This window comes from Dreissena polymorpha, chromosome 6, assembly GCF_020536995.1.
Source record: "Dreissena polymorpha isolate Duluth1 chromosome 6, UMN_Dpol_1.0, whole genome shotgun sequence".
Lineage (NCBI taxonomy): Eukaryota > Metazoa > Mollusca > Bivalvia > Myida > Dreissenidae > Dreissena > Dreissena polymorpha.
In genome coordinates this window covers 6,033,579-6,051,057 of record NC_068360.1, presented here as the reverse complement: position 1 = coordinate 6,051,057, position 17,479 = coordinate 6,033,579, and the positions used below count along the sequence as shown (strand labels likewise).

Below are 17,479 nucleotides of genomic sequence, written 5' to 3'. Positions count from 1 at the left end.
ACACTGACCGACAACCATACATTTACCACAAGGTTATTTTTACATTGAATACTGAACACTGTCCGGCAACCATATAGGTACCAGTAACCACAAGGTCATCACGCTTCAAATTTTCCAAATGTAGGCATCCGGGTTTCCTTATACTGGGCACATTCATTTGCGACTTTGCGTAAAGGGATTATCGTTATAAAAGAGACCGACCAATTAACAACGTAATTGACACGTACATTACCACAGGCGGGTGATAACAATCAACAATACACATGTCATAACCGTGAAAGCGTGATAACCTTGCTTCATGGTAAAGATATTTTCAAAAATACGGGTATTGAAATAATAAAAAAATGAAAAAAGGTCATTACCGAAATTTCATTTTTGCCGAAAATATTTGGGCGGCGGCCGCCGCCCCTGCCGCCCCAGCTCCGACGCCTCTGAGTTATTACAGTATAACCAAGACACAGCTTTCGGACTCGTGTATATTTATCGCCAATCTTTGTGATCACGCTCAATTCTAGGGTCAAGTGTATGGAATACTTTGTTAAAGTAACCAAATATTATATCTAACATGTTGCTGTTGAAAACAAGTTAAGTATCTAGTAAAGTATCTTATAAAACATATACGCGTATTATAATTGTTGTTTTCACGAGCGTTAACTTGTATTTATTTCAGCTTTTTAATTATAGTTTGCGCATATTATTAAGTTAAAAATTTCGAATGGTTTAAATATGTATGTTTAAACTAAATTAACCTGCCTTGGGTGTATGATTATTGTTTAAAAGTCAGCATGCAAATACAAATCTAAGACATCGTTTATTTACAACCTGAATGTACCAATTACTGCATGATCGCATCTGCACACCATATGCCCATATGTAATAACATTATATCTTTATTGTTCTGTCGTTAGTTATTTCTTTACTTGTACTATAATGAAACAATTGCCTTGTCGTGCATTTTATTTTATCATGCGTGAAAATAATAAAAAAATATTTATTTAATTATTCAAACGAATTATAAGCAATTGTGTGGCCGTTTTAACAAAACATGAGGCCGAAAGTTTAGGGGTAATTTTTACTTTGGGCCGTTTTAACTATCGGCCTAGTAGGTTTGATGGCAAAAATACACAAACATTTCATGCAAATTATCTAAAGGTATATAAAACCTATATCGAGAAATCTTTAGTACTGCGACATTCATGAGGCTTAGGTCAATGTCACCTTTTACTTAACATAGCGAAATGGATTACGCTTTATAACTTGAGGACGCATATCGCTTATGTCATGATTAGACCAAAAAACATATTTTTCACTTTTCTTAGTCCATCTAACTTTAAGGTGCAGCCGTCTGTTTTTATTCTTATCTCACGTTCCTATTTTCCCGATTGGGTGTTAGCGTGTTTGAGAGTCTCCCAATTTAGATGCTTCTGATATGGCTAATAGTATATAGGAGCTGACACAAGCACACAAGGCATCAACCGTTGTTGAAATCTCACGATGCTGTGCAAACTTCTGGTACTCTCTCTGCTAGTGGCGACGGTGGCTCTGACTGCTTCCGCAGCACGTAAGTACACCGTTGACCTTCAATTATTGAAAAAGAAATAGTTTGCTTACGCCTATGTAATATTGTTTAATGTCGTCATTAAATTAAATCGATATCAATGCAAACATTCGAATTGATTGTAGGCATAAATATTGAATTGTTCAGGATTTTTTTTGTGTAATTGTTTCAGCTGAAAAACGCTATACATGCTATACGCGTTGCTCAAGCGAATGTCCGTATGGCGGTTGGTGCGATAGTAATGATGATTGCCGCTGCCTGGCATATATTAACGGCTGACATATTCGAGGTACATGTAAAATTACAGTATTGCTCAAATGAAAAAAAAATATCGAACGAACTTTTGTCACAAATTTTTTTTCCCTGCATATACAAATACAAAAAATAGTGATGTCATCTATTACCAAAAGGTTAGTTATTCGAATACTTGAATAAACTTCCGAACGAATAGTCGAATGAAATCCGATTTTTTACGCAATCCTTAATTAACTTTACACAGTTACGGAACTCGACTTTTGCTTTCATTAACATTATTTTTGGCGACTTCGCGAATAATGACGGATATGAGAGTCTTTTAGAATATGTTTTCAACAGGAGATTTGGTCTGTTTGTGGCAAGGATTCTTATCTCGCAGATTGTTTTACAAATTGGAAAATGTGGTAGCATATGTCAAAGACTTATCATTGCATTGTGCATTCTTTGTCAAAAAGTGGGATGGCATTTTGTATGTGAAGGTGTTATTTGCGTATCTCATCGAATAAGAATAAATACGCATAAAATGCTATTTATCTTGGTAAACGGAATTTCTAATCAGTTATTTTAGTGAAGTTTTAAACCGTTAAGGTAGTAAGTAAACTGGCTGCGTAAATGATACACGTATGCCATAATTTGATGCTAAAAGCGTTGTTTATGAACTGATTCAGTTTTATCGATAAACTATAAAAGAGGAAATATTTGATAATAGGTCTGATGAATTACAATATTGACCTGTTTTTTGTCGCATTTTTGATAAGAAAAACGGTGTTGACCTGGTCAAAACTATTTTTCTAACAACTGCATGATTTTGGAACGTGTAATCACGTAATTTCAAGCGATCTCTATCACCACGACTCTAAAAGAAACCACGACTCAACAAGAAACTACCATACTATAGGATATTAGATTTACATGATTTCAAAAAGTAAACATTTTTGAACATATTATCTATGTTTATGTAGCAATTGTAATTTGTTAACGATTTGAACCTGGTATTTATTATTTTCATATCTCTATTTGTAGAGAATCGCCATGTAACGCGATGAATTAATGTATGGCCATGTTTTACCATGGTAAATAAAAGAGTTGAAACCGTCGCATCTCTCGAGTGTTGTACTATAATAAATTGACGCTCCCAAATTCCGAACAACAATTATGATGAATGTAAAACAATGCAACGTAGTTTTTGCATGTAAATATATGTAATTTGGCTTTTTGACCCTGTATTACCGTTTGTTCCTGAGATGCATTACGATTACTTCGGGTTGATACTATATGATGCTACTTTCTAGTTGATATTTGCAATTCCGTCTTTTTATCGTGCCTAAAAAATGTTATTTTATTGCTCTGGTGCATATTCAACCATGGAGACATTTAATTGCAATTAAATCGAATTTAAATTCTCTTTTCTTACTTTTTTAATTTGAATAACAATGATATGAGGTTATTTTTAGTTAAACTTGAATGTTGGTGATTAATTCTGGGCTAAGTGTGAGGTTCGATGCTTCATCAAACTGGTTTAAACCCCTATTGCTTTTCATTGATCGTTGCAAGGCGGAGACTCCAGCTTTATTTATTTTATTCTTGTAATTCTTTATTGTATAGGCAATCCGTCACTCTCCTTAAATAAAAGACTAGCGATGTTTATGAGAGTTTATCACCTGATACTCTTCCTGGAGTTTTTATTATTCCTATATATGTTATCTATTGTGTATAACATAATAAACAATATCGTTTATCTCTAGAAATCCTTTTTCTAGCAAATTTTCCTGTTTGTATCCTTAGTGATTGCACTGATAGTCACTTTTTTTACAAAGAACATTCTAAGGTATAACATCAACGTATTATTCGTAACAATATTTGTCTTTGAAAAGAGAATAGCTCGCAAAACAATATTGGTCTGCATATTCTGTAACAATTCCTGTTTAAATGTATCTATTAAGATTTGTTTTAATGTATTTATGAAAGACTTTAAATAAATACTTTCAGCGTCTTCAAAACCATAAGAAAACCCATGACTGAACATTGTAATACCATTTTAACATATCTTATTACAGCGTAAAACAGCTTGTTCGTACACCTTTCTAATATCAGTGTTTATAAATGTGATCCAATATTTAATAATTTTTACATATCTTGTTATGTGCAATGGATATAGATCCTACAGATACCAGCATATGATGTATTAGTTTTCACTTTTAAAATACGTTTGCCAAAATAAAAGGTTTATTCATTTTAGTACATTAGATTTTGTGAAACAACATACCTCTGATGAGTAACTAAAGATCAAACTTACAAAAACAGTGCTTAAAATTTGGAACAATATTGTTTACATAATGTCATAAGTTTCATGGTTGTTCATTAAGTGGCTTTATAACTTAACCAGCCAATTTCTTTTATTAAGTTTAAAGTTTCAAGTATAGTTTAAAACAGTACAAGTTAAATAAAATCGTTTACCACCATTAAATCCTTGCCCCCTTACTTCCAATGTTCGTTAGAATACATCTACCGCATTTTTTGAAAACAACTATTTTGTTTTTATCTTCTTGAAGTAAGTTTCCATGTTTAAAATCTGAAAGTATTAAAGAGGTTGATGTTACTTTGTAACTCTCCCTGTGTTTTCGCAAATATCGCCATATCATTTGCGAAAAAGTAACAAGTATACCAGGGCCATCTGGCGTGTATACTTGTACGCAAACTTTTAAACAGAGATAGTAACTATCTACACCACAAAATCGACACATGTATTTTATTATTGAAATATGGCTTTAAACTACACAAAATGAAATATTTTGATAGTAAAAATAAATAATCGAATATAAGAATTCCAAATTTAGATTCGAATATTCGGTTCGCGAGCAATTATTCGAATTTTCGTTGACATCCCTAAAAATGAGGCCTCCGAAAAAACAACGCGCTAATGAGTTTGTTTACTATGGCGATTTGATACATGCTTGTATTTACCTACATATTTACATAAATCGCCAACAAACATACTTCTACATACTGTATTAATCTTCATTACTTGTTTAGAAATATATGTATACTAACGAATATATTTTACTTTTATTTCAGGTATCCGAAACGACAACAACCCAATGATTGGCGGTTGATGGGACTTTTAGTTGAAAAATTGTTTCAATAATAATGTAAAAACAAAACAACAAAACAGCTAAATATATTCATTAAAATGTGTCATGTTTCTTCGTGCAACATGGACCTGATCAAAGGGAAGTGGCAAAGTTAATTAGGTTAGGAGTGTATTCATACGCGCCGGATAACATCATGACACAGCACTTAACTCAAAGCACCTCTACTTACCCAATATTTCTAGCAATAAAATATTGCGACTGCAATATGATGTTTAGAAGATACCAAAGATTCAACAATTGATAGTTAATCTACACATGGCTTTAATCATTATCAACGCTTTTTCCTTTCTCTTTCATAACATTTGGTGGTGAGAAGCGGGTTATGCTTTGAGCATATTGTTCTTTGGTCAAATGTATTGTATATATATATCAAACATACATTTATATTAATTCAATTTGTGAACAATTTCGTCCGCTCATGCTTAACTATGAACTGCACCATCAGGGTAAATTCTAAAAAAAATAATACATGATACATAATACATAATCTATGATTAATCTCACCAGTTCAATACCAGGAATATTATCCGTACGCTGTTATTTAAAATCTCTTTCACCTGATCCATCCAAAAGCACTTCACATATTCATACCAATTGCATATAAATTCCGACACACTCTAATTCTAGTAAGATAAGTTTTTAAACAACTCAACTGCATGGCTTAGGCGTGACGCAATTACATTTCTAAAAGTCGTACTGCAGTATCTGCATACTGAATTTAAATTAAGACTTATACAATAAACTAACATGTTTTCAGTTACTTTTAATATCGTTTTAACATGACAATTACAATGAAGTGATGGGAAGAATAAGAGGTCTATTTTTTCGGGAAGTACGAATAAATGAAAGATGATTTAGGTTCCAAACCTGTCGGTAAACATATTTAACTTATTAATAAGTGCTTTCAAAATGCAATTTCGTAGAAACTGGATACAACGAACACACGGGATGTGTCGCTAAAGCTCGCCCTATTTTCAGTTTTAAGCGGATAAACTTTTTTCATCCCAGCACCAACCGTGTATTCTCTATTTATACTGTTTCTACTTGCAATATCTACCGGATTTTTTTTCTTCCTCCAGTCAACAGGAAGTGGCAAGGTTTGTTTGGTTATATGTGTATTCATACGCGCCTGATGGAATATTAACACAGCACTATATTTAAAACACCTCTACTAAACCCATTATTCTAAACGAAACAAAAACGTTGCGACCGTAATCTGACGTTAAGTAGATAACGAGATTCCACAGTTCATCGTTAAACTGGCGTTAAAAAAGTTGAGATGCATTTTTCTTCTCTATTTCATAACATTTGATAATGATAAGCGGGCTATTTTTGAGAATACATTTCTTGGATCAAAGATACAGCTAAACATCAAAGCAATAACTGTTAATTGCCCTTGTACACATTTCATACAAATATATAAAAATCTATGAAGATTATAACTACACATTTATATTAATTCAATATGTGAGTATTGTTCTCCACTCATTGCTTAACAGTGAACTGTAGTGTCCGCGATAATTTAAAAGAAATACAATCTAGGATTATTCTAACCGGTTCGATTCAAGGCATATTATTCGTACACTTTTGTTTAAATTCTGACTCACTAAATCCATCCGCAACACTAGACATATTCATTCAGATTACTTTTCAATTCAAACACAACCGCATTCTAGTTTGTGAAATTAAGGTCGTTAGGTTACAAAGCCTGTTTGACAAGCAAAAAATTTTGAAATCCCTTAACATGCAAGTAAACTCCGTGTGCATATTTTCATCTAGAACAGCATTTTCAGTATCCCATGTCTATGTTGAAGTTGTTGTTCCAATACAAATGATACGCAAAAGGTTATTGATTAGACGTTGTACCAGAATATGTCGGTATCGGGATTGACATGGTCGTTATGAATTTCGTTTCTGTAATCTACTTCTGAATTATGGTACTATTGAAGGATAGTTAATTAATTTTATTTAATGGGACTTGTTCACCGTTTTGAGAATGAAATTAGTGTTATGTTTGACAAGAAAAATAACACTTCTGACAAAAAGAAAATTGTTAAAAATTATAGGGTCTTTTATAATGATCATCAATCGAAATCGGAAAAATAACAAAGCGTTTGTAACGCGTGTCATCGATAATTTTCAAATACGTATATTACGAACATAGAATCTCCCATCAATTTTTAAACGCCTGTTTAGTGCAGTGGTATAGTTTTAGCTTTTGTTTCCTTAGTTAAGGTCCTAGTTCTTTCTTGAATTGTTCGAGCATATGAGTACTTAGGTAAGGCAGTACTTAGGTAAGGCAGAACTAAGGTAAGGCAGTACTTAGGTAAGGCAGTACTTAGGTAAGGCAGTACTTAGGTTAGGCAAAACTCATATAAAACAAAAAATCCAGAGTAAGGCTATACTATCGTGTTTCAGTCAGTTTATACACCATAAAAAATCTATTGCTATCGGCATAACAATACGCATTTTCTGTCAACAAAAACTCAGAACAGCTTTTAAAAAAAAACACATTCAGACCCAATGTTTAAAAAAATGGCTGACCAGACACTTAATGCGTTTTCTCTCCTAGCACTAACTTGCATGCTGAGCAGTAGTCAAAGTGCGTGAACATCATGTATATACGGTAACAAATTAAGACACTATTTTTTTAAATTGAAATATTTTTAATAAATATGTATTTGAAAAAACACAACTAAAAACAATGGTAAAAAACAACAACTCACATTTAAAGTTACTTTACGCTGTATGAAGTTGACAGTTAGTAGAATACCCATGTTGATGCTCGTTGGTGAGCGATAATAGAACAACAACGACATTTTAAACAAATGATTATGTGTGGAAGTTTGATTTGCCTCTTTGAAACTAAGGTTAAAGTGAATGGAGATGGGTGATTTGTCATATTTATTAATATTTCTTACATGTAACCTACTCACACCAGAACATTCTACGTTGCATGCATTTAAAGAATAAACAAAAGTTTGTCACGTGATATATAAGAAAGAACTCGATCAGACAGTATTCATGAATGAAATCTCCAGTTGTAAAGACACACCTTCGCATTGGACCAATGAAATCATTCGTGTGTTAAAATGTCAGTTAGTTGAAATGTATGTAAACAAAGGTTTCAAACGGCGCTTGACAGTTAGTTTTGATGCATAATGCAACGACAAGCACGGTAAGAATGTTTTTTCAAACGTTTTATTGAATTATGGTATCGAGGTCCGTGAACTTTGCAGGGAAAATGCTCTACTCCGTGAAGATTTCAGTCATGAATACTGTCTGATCGATGTTAACTGGGTCACGCGAGTTGTGTATCGTGTTAATTCTTAAAAGTTGACCCAGTATTTGTAAAAATATTGCAAGACATAAACATTTCCAGAAAGGAAATTCATTTGTACGTTAAATAAGACCGGGTTCGTGAAAATCGCTGCAAAATTGATGAAGAAATGGCTGTTCAAAGCGATGCACCCCGTTTTCGGGTGATTTCGAGTTGGATACATTGTTATATATATATATTTGATAGTGATTTTTTTTTCCAGAAAAGTTGATTTTTCGTTATTATATGATAATTTATCATTCAAAATGATGTTTTTACTAATTAATATCATAGCCTCACGCTAACCACCTGTGGGTTTGACGCCATCTTGACGGTTTAACTTCCGTCGGTTTGATATATGATAAGTGAGCATGTTAGCGGGCGGTTCGATTAATTGCCGCTTTATTGACGGTTTCCGTCGGTTTGATATATGATAACCATTTAAGCGGTTCGAATGATTGCCGCTATATTGACGACTTCCGTCGGTTGAATATAGGATGGATCCGCCATATTGATGCGTTATAATAAGATCATTTAGGTACGAGTATGCACGGTTTAATAGTGCCGTTGGATTAGGTGGTTTATTTTTTCATCCGTCATTTTTTTTATGTACATCAATTTAACGAAGCATTTTCGAGCCAGTCCGCTAGTATAAATAAGCACGCGTCTTTTACTCAATACACTTCAGGAGGTGTTTTGTTGATTGAACTAGTAATGAATATAAGGGTGATTGTGAATAGGATTAAAACATGAAAGCATTTTCCATTTTTACTTCAAACTAAATATTAACCCCCGCTCTGAAATAGCCTTCAAATGTACCTGACGTGGTTTACATACTTAAGCGTTACAATCATTGGGTGTAATTTATAGTTAATATAGTCAAGAGACTTTTAAATCTGTTAGTCAGCGTTTGAGGTACAATTACACTTACTCCTTTTAACCGAGCGTATTTTTGTAATTTCGAGTACAAAAGAGAAAAAAGAGAAGTGAAGCGGGGTTCATAAGAGTATATGATCTAAACAACGATCCATTGAAACGGACGAGACCAGTTGTCTAACACACATTTGTAGCCGCGCGTGGAGGTTATCATGAAAGTAATTGACAGGTTTGTCTGGGTTCCCAACAGACATATCCAATTATAAACAAAGGTCAAATCTTTAATTTAGATAGTTGTTGGTTTTTAAATTAATAAAAGCCCGGAAGACCGATTAGATTTGTCACACATTAAGTTCTTATTTTTGTTTTTAATTTTAAGGTAGCAAATTCAATTAGAAGTAGTTAGAAGGTTTTATTTTTGTTTTTTTTTAATTTTAAGAAGGCAAATTCAATTAGAAGTATTTAGAAGGATTTATTTTCTGATAACATCACCACAATATTGTTTAAGGATAACTTCACAGGAAATACTTAAATTGCCAAAGTCATTACTTGGCTTAATCTTAATGTCAGTAGTAATAAGTTAATACGCGAATTCAACGCTTGACTTCAACATAACTCCAACAGTAAAGGCATTCACCACACACATAGTCCAAGTCCATATACTGGTACAACTAATGAAAAAGCATTTTCCTTCGAAAACTTTATTAAAACAACAAAAACTGAATGAACTACAAAACATGTAAAACAATTAAGATACATATATAAATATTTATATTAGTAAAACTTTGAAAACAAACAAACAACAAAACATGAATGTAAGAAGTATAGTAAATTACTACTGAAAAAAACCATTTCTAAATCAAAACTGGAAAAAAACAAGTGTGACGGACAGACAGACGGACAGTGCGATCACTTTATACCCTCCTTTAGGAGCATAAAAATGGCATAAAAAACAAACAATTTTAAACTATTAAACTACCGCCGCCACTAAGACGGTCACAATGACCTGCAAAGATTGTTACAAATTCAATCTTTTAACAATCTGTGTAGGTCTTCGTGATCGTCTTAGTGATGGTGATGATGGTGGTGGCGGCGGTGATGGCGGCGGCGGTGGCGGCGGCGGCGGTGGTGGCGGTGGATGGGAGGGAAGAGGAAACATTTCAATATCTCTGCTTCTCGGGCGTGCCATCCTAACAACTCCAAGAACTACCATCAAACCAACCCCGAATGTAATGCCGATGGTTATGAAAACCACTTTCATGATGATATCTAAAAGGAAATAATAATAAAACATGACATGTTTAAATCAGAGTAACCCATGGTTTAATATCATTAACACTTATAGCTTTAAACACACTATTTTAAAATTACTGATTTAGTAGGAGTGTTATTGAACAACATTATGCAACATTAATATGTTTATCGTTTAAAAAGATTGGATATTTTAATAATGACCAATTATTTAGATAATATAAAGTGTATGCAAATAATGACCAATTATTTAGATAATATAAAGTGTATGCAAATAATTTACAATAATTGTTTATAATTAAATGAATGACTTTACCAGATGATGTAAGGCTTGTAGGGGTCGGAGTACTCTTAGTTGTTGTGGTTGAAGCCTCAGTAAGAGCCTCAGTTGTGGTTGGTGCGGTCTGTGCCTCCGTTGTTGTAAATGGCTGTAACAAATATAAACTAAATATTATACACACTTTCTTACCTCTTTTATAATGGACTCAAAGAAGAGTTTTAATTGAACTTATAAGTAATAACAAAGAAATAAAGAATAGCAGTTCTTTATATTGAAATCATTAGCCATTTCAACAGCAAACATTTAAGATTTTAGATAACAATAATTTTTTAAATGAATTTTGTGTTTAAAATGAAAATAGCGATAAGGGATATTAGTTATAATTTATTATGGAATTATATGCAGTAGATCTAATATTTTGAGATAAAATAACACACAAACAGCCACTCGATCTATAACTTACCGCACATAATAATGTGTCGTTTGGGGTGTAGAGTTATATAGTGTTCATGTTGTAATGTATTTGTCGACAACTGAACGGCTGATCCATTTTTTATCATCATAACATTGGGTGCTCATTGGGTGCTTCTTTCAGGTTTTAACCTGAGAAATACCCATTAACCTGCAGACGAAGTACGTTATGGTTCCGCAGAGAATGCATCTTGCCTCTATACCCATAACATTTGGCTACGAATACAAATTTTATCATCTATTTGAAATGTTATTTGCATTGTTATGAACTCTATATCGGTTATAAGTAACGGATATTAACAATAATGTCTCTACTGATATTATTTGTGGAGTGTCATTATGCAGATTATGTATACAATTTTAATTTATTACGGAACTAATTCGTGGTGGGGGTCCTTTAAACAATCCATCAAAATCAAATAACTTAGAAAGGCGTTTAGTGTGTGTTAAATACTATTTCTGTGTTTATTTAGTTGCATTCTCAATACTCTCAAACAATTTAGAGCAATCGCTGTGGTAGAGGATTAAATTGTATTATTTGGTATTATTTAGATAGTTAGTATTGTTGTGGCAAAAATTATTTAATACAAATTTTTAATATTCTAATTTGCTGAGAAAATGTGAACAAATAGCGTATATATGTTCAGGTTATGTAAAACAGAACATTAATGTTTCACTAGCTTTCGTATACAATACGTAAACTACGCGTGGGACTCGTTTTTATTCCAGCCGATACAACACGGGCCGATACGGTGTCAAGTGATGGGAATCTTTCCATCGGTGCTATCGTTTCCATTTCCGTCGGGATTGCATGGTCGTTACCATAACGGCGTGCGTTTTTCATACTTCAACGTGTCCACGATGCGACTTTGTCCACTATGTTTGTTCGTCTTCGTTATAACTGCAGTAAAGCTACGTTCACATAAACAAGAACGGACGAGCACGTTTTAAAACAATTCAAATATGGTACTTATGTTGCCAAAATCATGTTTATCACGTTGCAAAGAACTTCTTTCAAGAATTTTTTTAATATCCAGAAAATGTTAAATAGCAAGATTTACGTTTTATATCGACCTAGAATCACTTGACTAAAGTTGAGCAACTGTATATAATTTTTTATGACAAGACTTGTCATGTGGATTTATCATCCATCTAGGTTGCTATAAACCTGAAACAAAGGTGCCTGATATAATTTATTTCAGATTAGTAGGCGTGTACATAAGTCAATGTGTAGAGGTTCGGAATAAACATATCAGATTCAACAGAACAAACAATTCCATAGAAAATGAAATATATTTTAGACACAAAAACCAGCAAAAAGCAAAAACGCATTAACACATATTTAGTGAAAGTGCTTATGACGTTATGATTAACGCGTCGAACGTCAGTAAAAGCATAAATTACCGCTAAAATGCATTACATTTATAAAGCGATTATAATTCAGTGTTAATGTACTAATGGTGGGATGAGGGTGTAATTAACAGAAAAACATATTACTGCCCTATTTTTTTAATAATTAAATCAGACTCAGCACAAATACAAAATGACTCGAAAAAACCTCGCGGTTTTCTCATTCTAAGCATACAAGCGATTGCTAATTAACATTTTATTCTCTATATTCTCTATTTATATTTATATAAAAATCATATGTAAAACTTTCGAGACAATGGTCCGTACATAAAAGTCATCTAATCTATTCAATAAAGTTGCATATAGTTGATTGCATATATAAACCACATATAGCTTACTTGATAGGTGTTTAAGGAAAGATTCACAGAAAAGTTCAGTAAATTTTCAATGTTGACTTAGCGTGTTTGAGCATTAACATTGTATATAGACATTATTTGCTTTACCTACACGCTATTAATTTTATAATAATTACACTTTGCTGAACAAAAAAGAATCCTTAACATCTTCTCAGTTAACATTGACGCTACAATCGTCAACTTATCATCATTATTAAAACAATGACAAGCATCAACGGCATTACATCCTTATAGTATGGTCAACAATACTCACTAAATCAAATCAATGTAAACAAGAGATTTTTTATAGACAGAACAGTAGTCTCCTACCGAGGAAGTAGGAAGATGTTCTCAATAATAAGGTTCATACAACTCATTTAAGGGCTTTGTTATTATGGCAGTTTCCCGATTTAAGTCTTACATTATTTCTGATACTACATAAATCACAATATGGGTGTAACGAACAAAACGAAATAAATTCAATATTTCCAGTAAGGCCGTTTATCAACATTCTTAGTTTAATCAACCTAGGTTAAGTAGTTTTTGATTTATTGAAAGATCCATATTGTTTTCGGACGGATGGACGGAAAGATATGAAAAACGATAGCCTTTGGGTAATCCTATATTCCCATCCCTTGAAACCATTCGGAGATTAAACAGAACAACAACGACACCAATTGTAAATTTAAACATTTCCTGAGAGATGTACATAAAAACTGGACTCTGCAGACTGTGTGATGTCTGTGTAATCATCCCCAGCATCATTCCCTTTACCGCTTTGGCTGTTTGGGGGGAAATGAGGGACAATGTCACTAAGATCCTCCGCCAGTCTGGGCTGGTGTGGACTGCTTGGAGTAGATCAACCATGGGGAAGGACGTCCCCTCTTTCACATTTTCCATTAAACGTTTCCTCTGACGTCCTCGACGACGACTTCTCTAGCGTGCCTTTGCAGTCTTGCACAGAGAGTCATGTCTGGTGACACGTCCAAACAAGCCAGCTTTCGTCTTTTCGCTGCTGATGGTAATGTCTGCACTGGTGTTGTTCGTGTTGTTTACCACCATCTTAGATTTTTAAGAGCTGAGCAACATCATGTATACCCCTGCTTTTTTATAGTCCGTTTGCGAGATCTTAGATTTCAGGTTAAATAGCACGGGAGAGACTTTTCAGTTCTGTGCGTTACGGAGTATAGCACAGAACGTATGTCTAAACATAACGCACCGCACAAAACAGGAATATGTGCGGTTCGTTCATGCGTGTGGTTGTCACGTGAGTGATGGTCACTCAGGTGGACATAGGCGGGAATTTGCACGGGGTGTTCATTGTTTGGTCAGTTCTACGCTAGACTTCGATCAGTAAACTTTTACTTTTTTAAATTCGAACCGCATTAGAAGTAAATTGGCTCAAATGACATGTTATGTTTGTGTTACATAATGTTTAGTTACATGTTAATATTGGTTGTTTTCAGATACAGTTTTCCAGAGTTATTTTACATTGGGCTTCTGATGAATTTTTATCTCTTGTTTTACACCCTGGCCATGAAAACACCAATTAAGGACACAATACTAGAAGTGATGTATACACATTATAGTTATAATTTGTTATATAATTTATAGTTCGAAAATTGTCCTGTCAAGGTTGTATTACGATTGAACTTGATTGCTATATGATACGAACATGTAATATTCGTGGATGTGTGTTGTCAATAAACTGATCGCAAGCCTTGCCCATTGCAAAACGTGTTGTTTTTTGTGCTTAGTTGTGTGAAGACTAGTTCTTCTTGAATGCTATGCGCATATGTTAAGCATTCTTCCCGATAAAGGCAAAAACCATGTAAACAAGAGGGCTAAGATGGCCCTAGTTCGCTCGCCTGAGAGGAGTCGGTTCATTTAATCTTTACCAAACGTCAAACTTGACCTAGATATTGTCCAGACAAACATCCTGGTCAAGTTTTATCATTATTGAACCAAAACTCTGGCGTATGGAGTGTTTTTGTTTTTGTAAGCTTTTACCTGGTGACCTATATTTTAAGTTGACTCCCCTTACCAAACTTCAAACTTTGCTTACAAAAATAAATATTTTGACCAAGATTCATAAAATCTGAAACAAAATTGTGACCTTTAGAGTGTTTACAAGGATTTTGTATAATATAATGAAAGTTTGGACAATTTAAGGGCAATAACCATGGCATTAATTATGTGATTTTGCTCATTATCAAACTTGACTGAGATCTATCAGCAACTTTCATAAAGAATGCTTGAGAAGTGTGAATGCCAGAGTGTTTACAAACCAAATGTGGACGGACGGACGGCGGACAAATACCAATTCTAAAACCTCACCTGAGCAATCAGGTGAGCTTAAAAGTGTGTGTTTCACCGATCTGAGCCATTTTCCAACTTTTTACGATGATTAGGCAAAAATTGAGACTTCGTTCCAAGGCGGTGACCCCAGCTTTATTCATATTTTGTGTTTATGTTGGTTTGTATTGTGCTGTATTGTGCTGTTTTGTACTGTTTGGGCAATCGGTCACTTGCCTTAAATAAAGGACCAACTAATTGTTTTTAATGAAAATTCAATACTGCTCCAGCAGCTGGAGTTTCACTTCTTTATATTCTATAGTGTTCGATCACAAGGTTTCTCTCTAGTCACATAAGGAAAACTGCCCCCCCCCCTCTGGCGGCCATGTTTTTTTACCGATCGGGACCATTTGCGAACTCATCTGAGATATATATAAAACCAAGCATTTCATCATGTTTCATGATGATTGGGCAAAAAATGTGACTTCTAGAGTGTTCACAAGCTTTATTTATAAGAAAACTGCCCCTCCCCCGGCAGCCATGTTATTCAACTGACCGGAACAATTTTTTAACTTAACTCTCGTGTCAAAGAAACAAATGTTCTAACCAAATTTCATGAAAATTGGGCCAAAAATGTGACTTCTAGAGTGTTCACATCTTTTCACTATATACATATAGAGAAAATTGCCCCGCATATTATTAAGGCAAACATTTTGACAAAGTTTCATGAAGATTGGGCATGAAATGTGACTTCTACAGTGTTTACAAGGTTGTTTTTTTTTACCTAGTGACCTAGTTTTTGACCCGGCATGACCCAGTTTCGAACTCGACCGAGATATCATTGGGACAAAGCTTCTGACCAAGTTTCATGAAGATCGGAAAAGAAATGTGCCCTCTAGAAAATACACTGTATTATTATGAAAACATTAATAGTCAAAGGGGAGTAACTACTGTAAACTTAAATGCAATATTTAGAAGAGTTGTCTCGCATGTTACATGACCTTAATTCATTATTGTTTACAAGCCTTTTTACTATATAAATATAAGGAAAACTGCCTGTCCCCCTGGCAACCATGTTTTTCAACGGACCGGAACTATTTTCGAACTCGACTCTCATATCAAGGAAACACATGTTCTGACCAAATTTCATGAACATTGGGCCAAAAATGTGACTTTTAGAGTGTTCACATGTTTTCACTATATACATATAGAAAAAAAATGCCCCGCCCACTGGCGGCCATGTTTTTTTACCGATTTGTAACATGTTCGAACTCATCTGAGAAATCAATAAAACCCATGTTTTGACCAACTTTCATGAGGATTGGGCAAACATTGTGATTTCTAGAGTGTTTACAAGGTTTCTCTATAGCCAAATAAGGAAAACTGCCCCGCCCACTGGCGGCCATGTTTTTCCACGGACCGGAACCACTTTTGAACTCAGCCAACATATCATTAAGACAAACATTTTGACAAAGTTACATGAAGATTGGGCATGAAATGTGACAAGTATTTTTCCTTTTTTAGACCTAGGGACCTAGTTTTTGACCCGGCACGACCCAGTTTCGAACTGGCCCGAGATTTCATTGAGACGAAGCTTTGACCAAGTTTCATGAAGATCGGACAATAAATCTGGCTTCTAGAGTGTTTACGAACAAATGTGGACGGACGGACGGACAGACGACGGACAAAGACCGGTCACAAAAGCTCACCTAAGCAATCAGGTGAGATAAAAATTATTGTAACAAACATGATTCCTGTCACCATGAACATCAAATTGCGTGTTTTTTTTATTGGGGGGGGGGGGCGGGGCGAAATGCTGAAAACTAAAACTGATACTTGAAGAGAAAGTGGTGAATCGACTAATAAAGCAAAGGAAAAAAAAGTTAAACTGCACTTATTGCTTTCACCCAAGTGAATGACGGTCTGGTCTTATGCTGTCAGTTGAAAATTTATAGGGTATAACAGTGTTTTTTAAATTAGGACACATTCTAATGACTGTGTTATCAGATAAGTGACATGTTAAAATATCAAGTCGAACAATATTGAGCTCAGATTTGTATTTTAAACAAGTTGTTATTAAATTAAAGGTAAAATGTAAAACTGCTTTAACTTGTAATATTTTACTAAGTGAACGAGATATTTAAGTGTTTAAATGTTTTGATCATCGCTTTTATAATGTCAATGGAAAAAAACACTTCTTGTATCATTTCAAATAATTATTGAACATAAGCCATATATTTTTGAGGTATTAGGCTAGATTTTGTATTTTATGTACTA

The 17,479-nt window shown here is 34.0% G+C and overlaps 1 long non-coding RNA gene across 2 annotated transcripts; it reads left to right on the top strand.

Annotated features, from left to right (window-relative positions):
- The first annotated feature begins 499 nt into the window (after nucleotides 1-499).
- LOC127835275 (uncharacterized) lies at nucleotides 500-5,008 on the top strand. 2 transcript variants are annotated; one of them, XR_008028436.1, is made up of 4 exons: nucleotides 500-543; nucleotides 1,441-1,561; nucleotides 1,731-1,847; nucleotides 4,889-5,008. It is a non-coding gene; the product is annotated as an uncharacterized LOC127835275 (long non-coding RNA). The 2 variants fall into 2 exon arrangements; XR_008028437.1 differs by having other exon boundaries at nucleotides 525-543; nucleotides 1,448-1,561.
- Nucleotides 5,009-17,479: the final 12,471 nt, after the last annotated feature.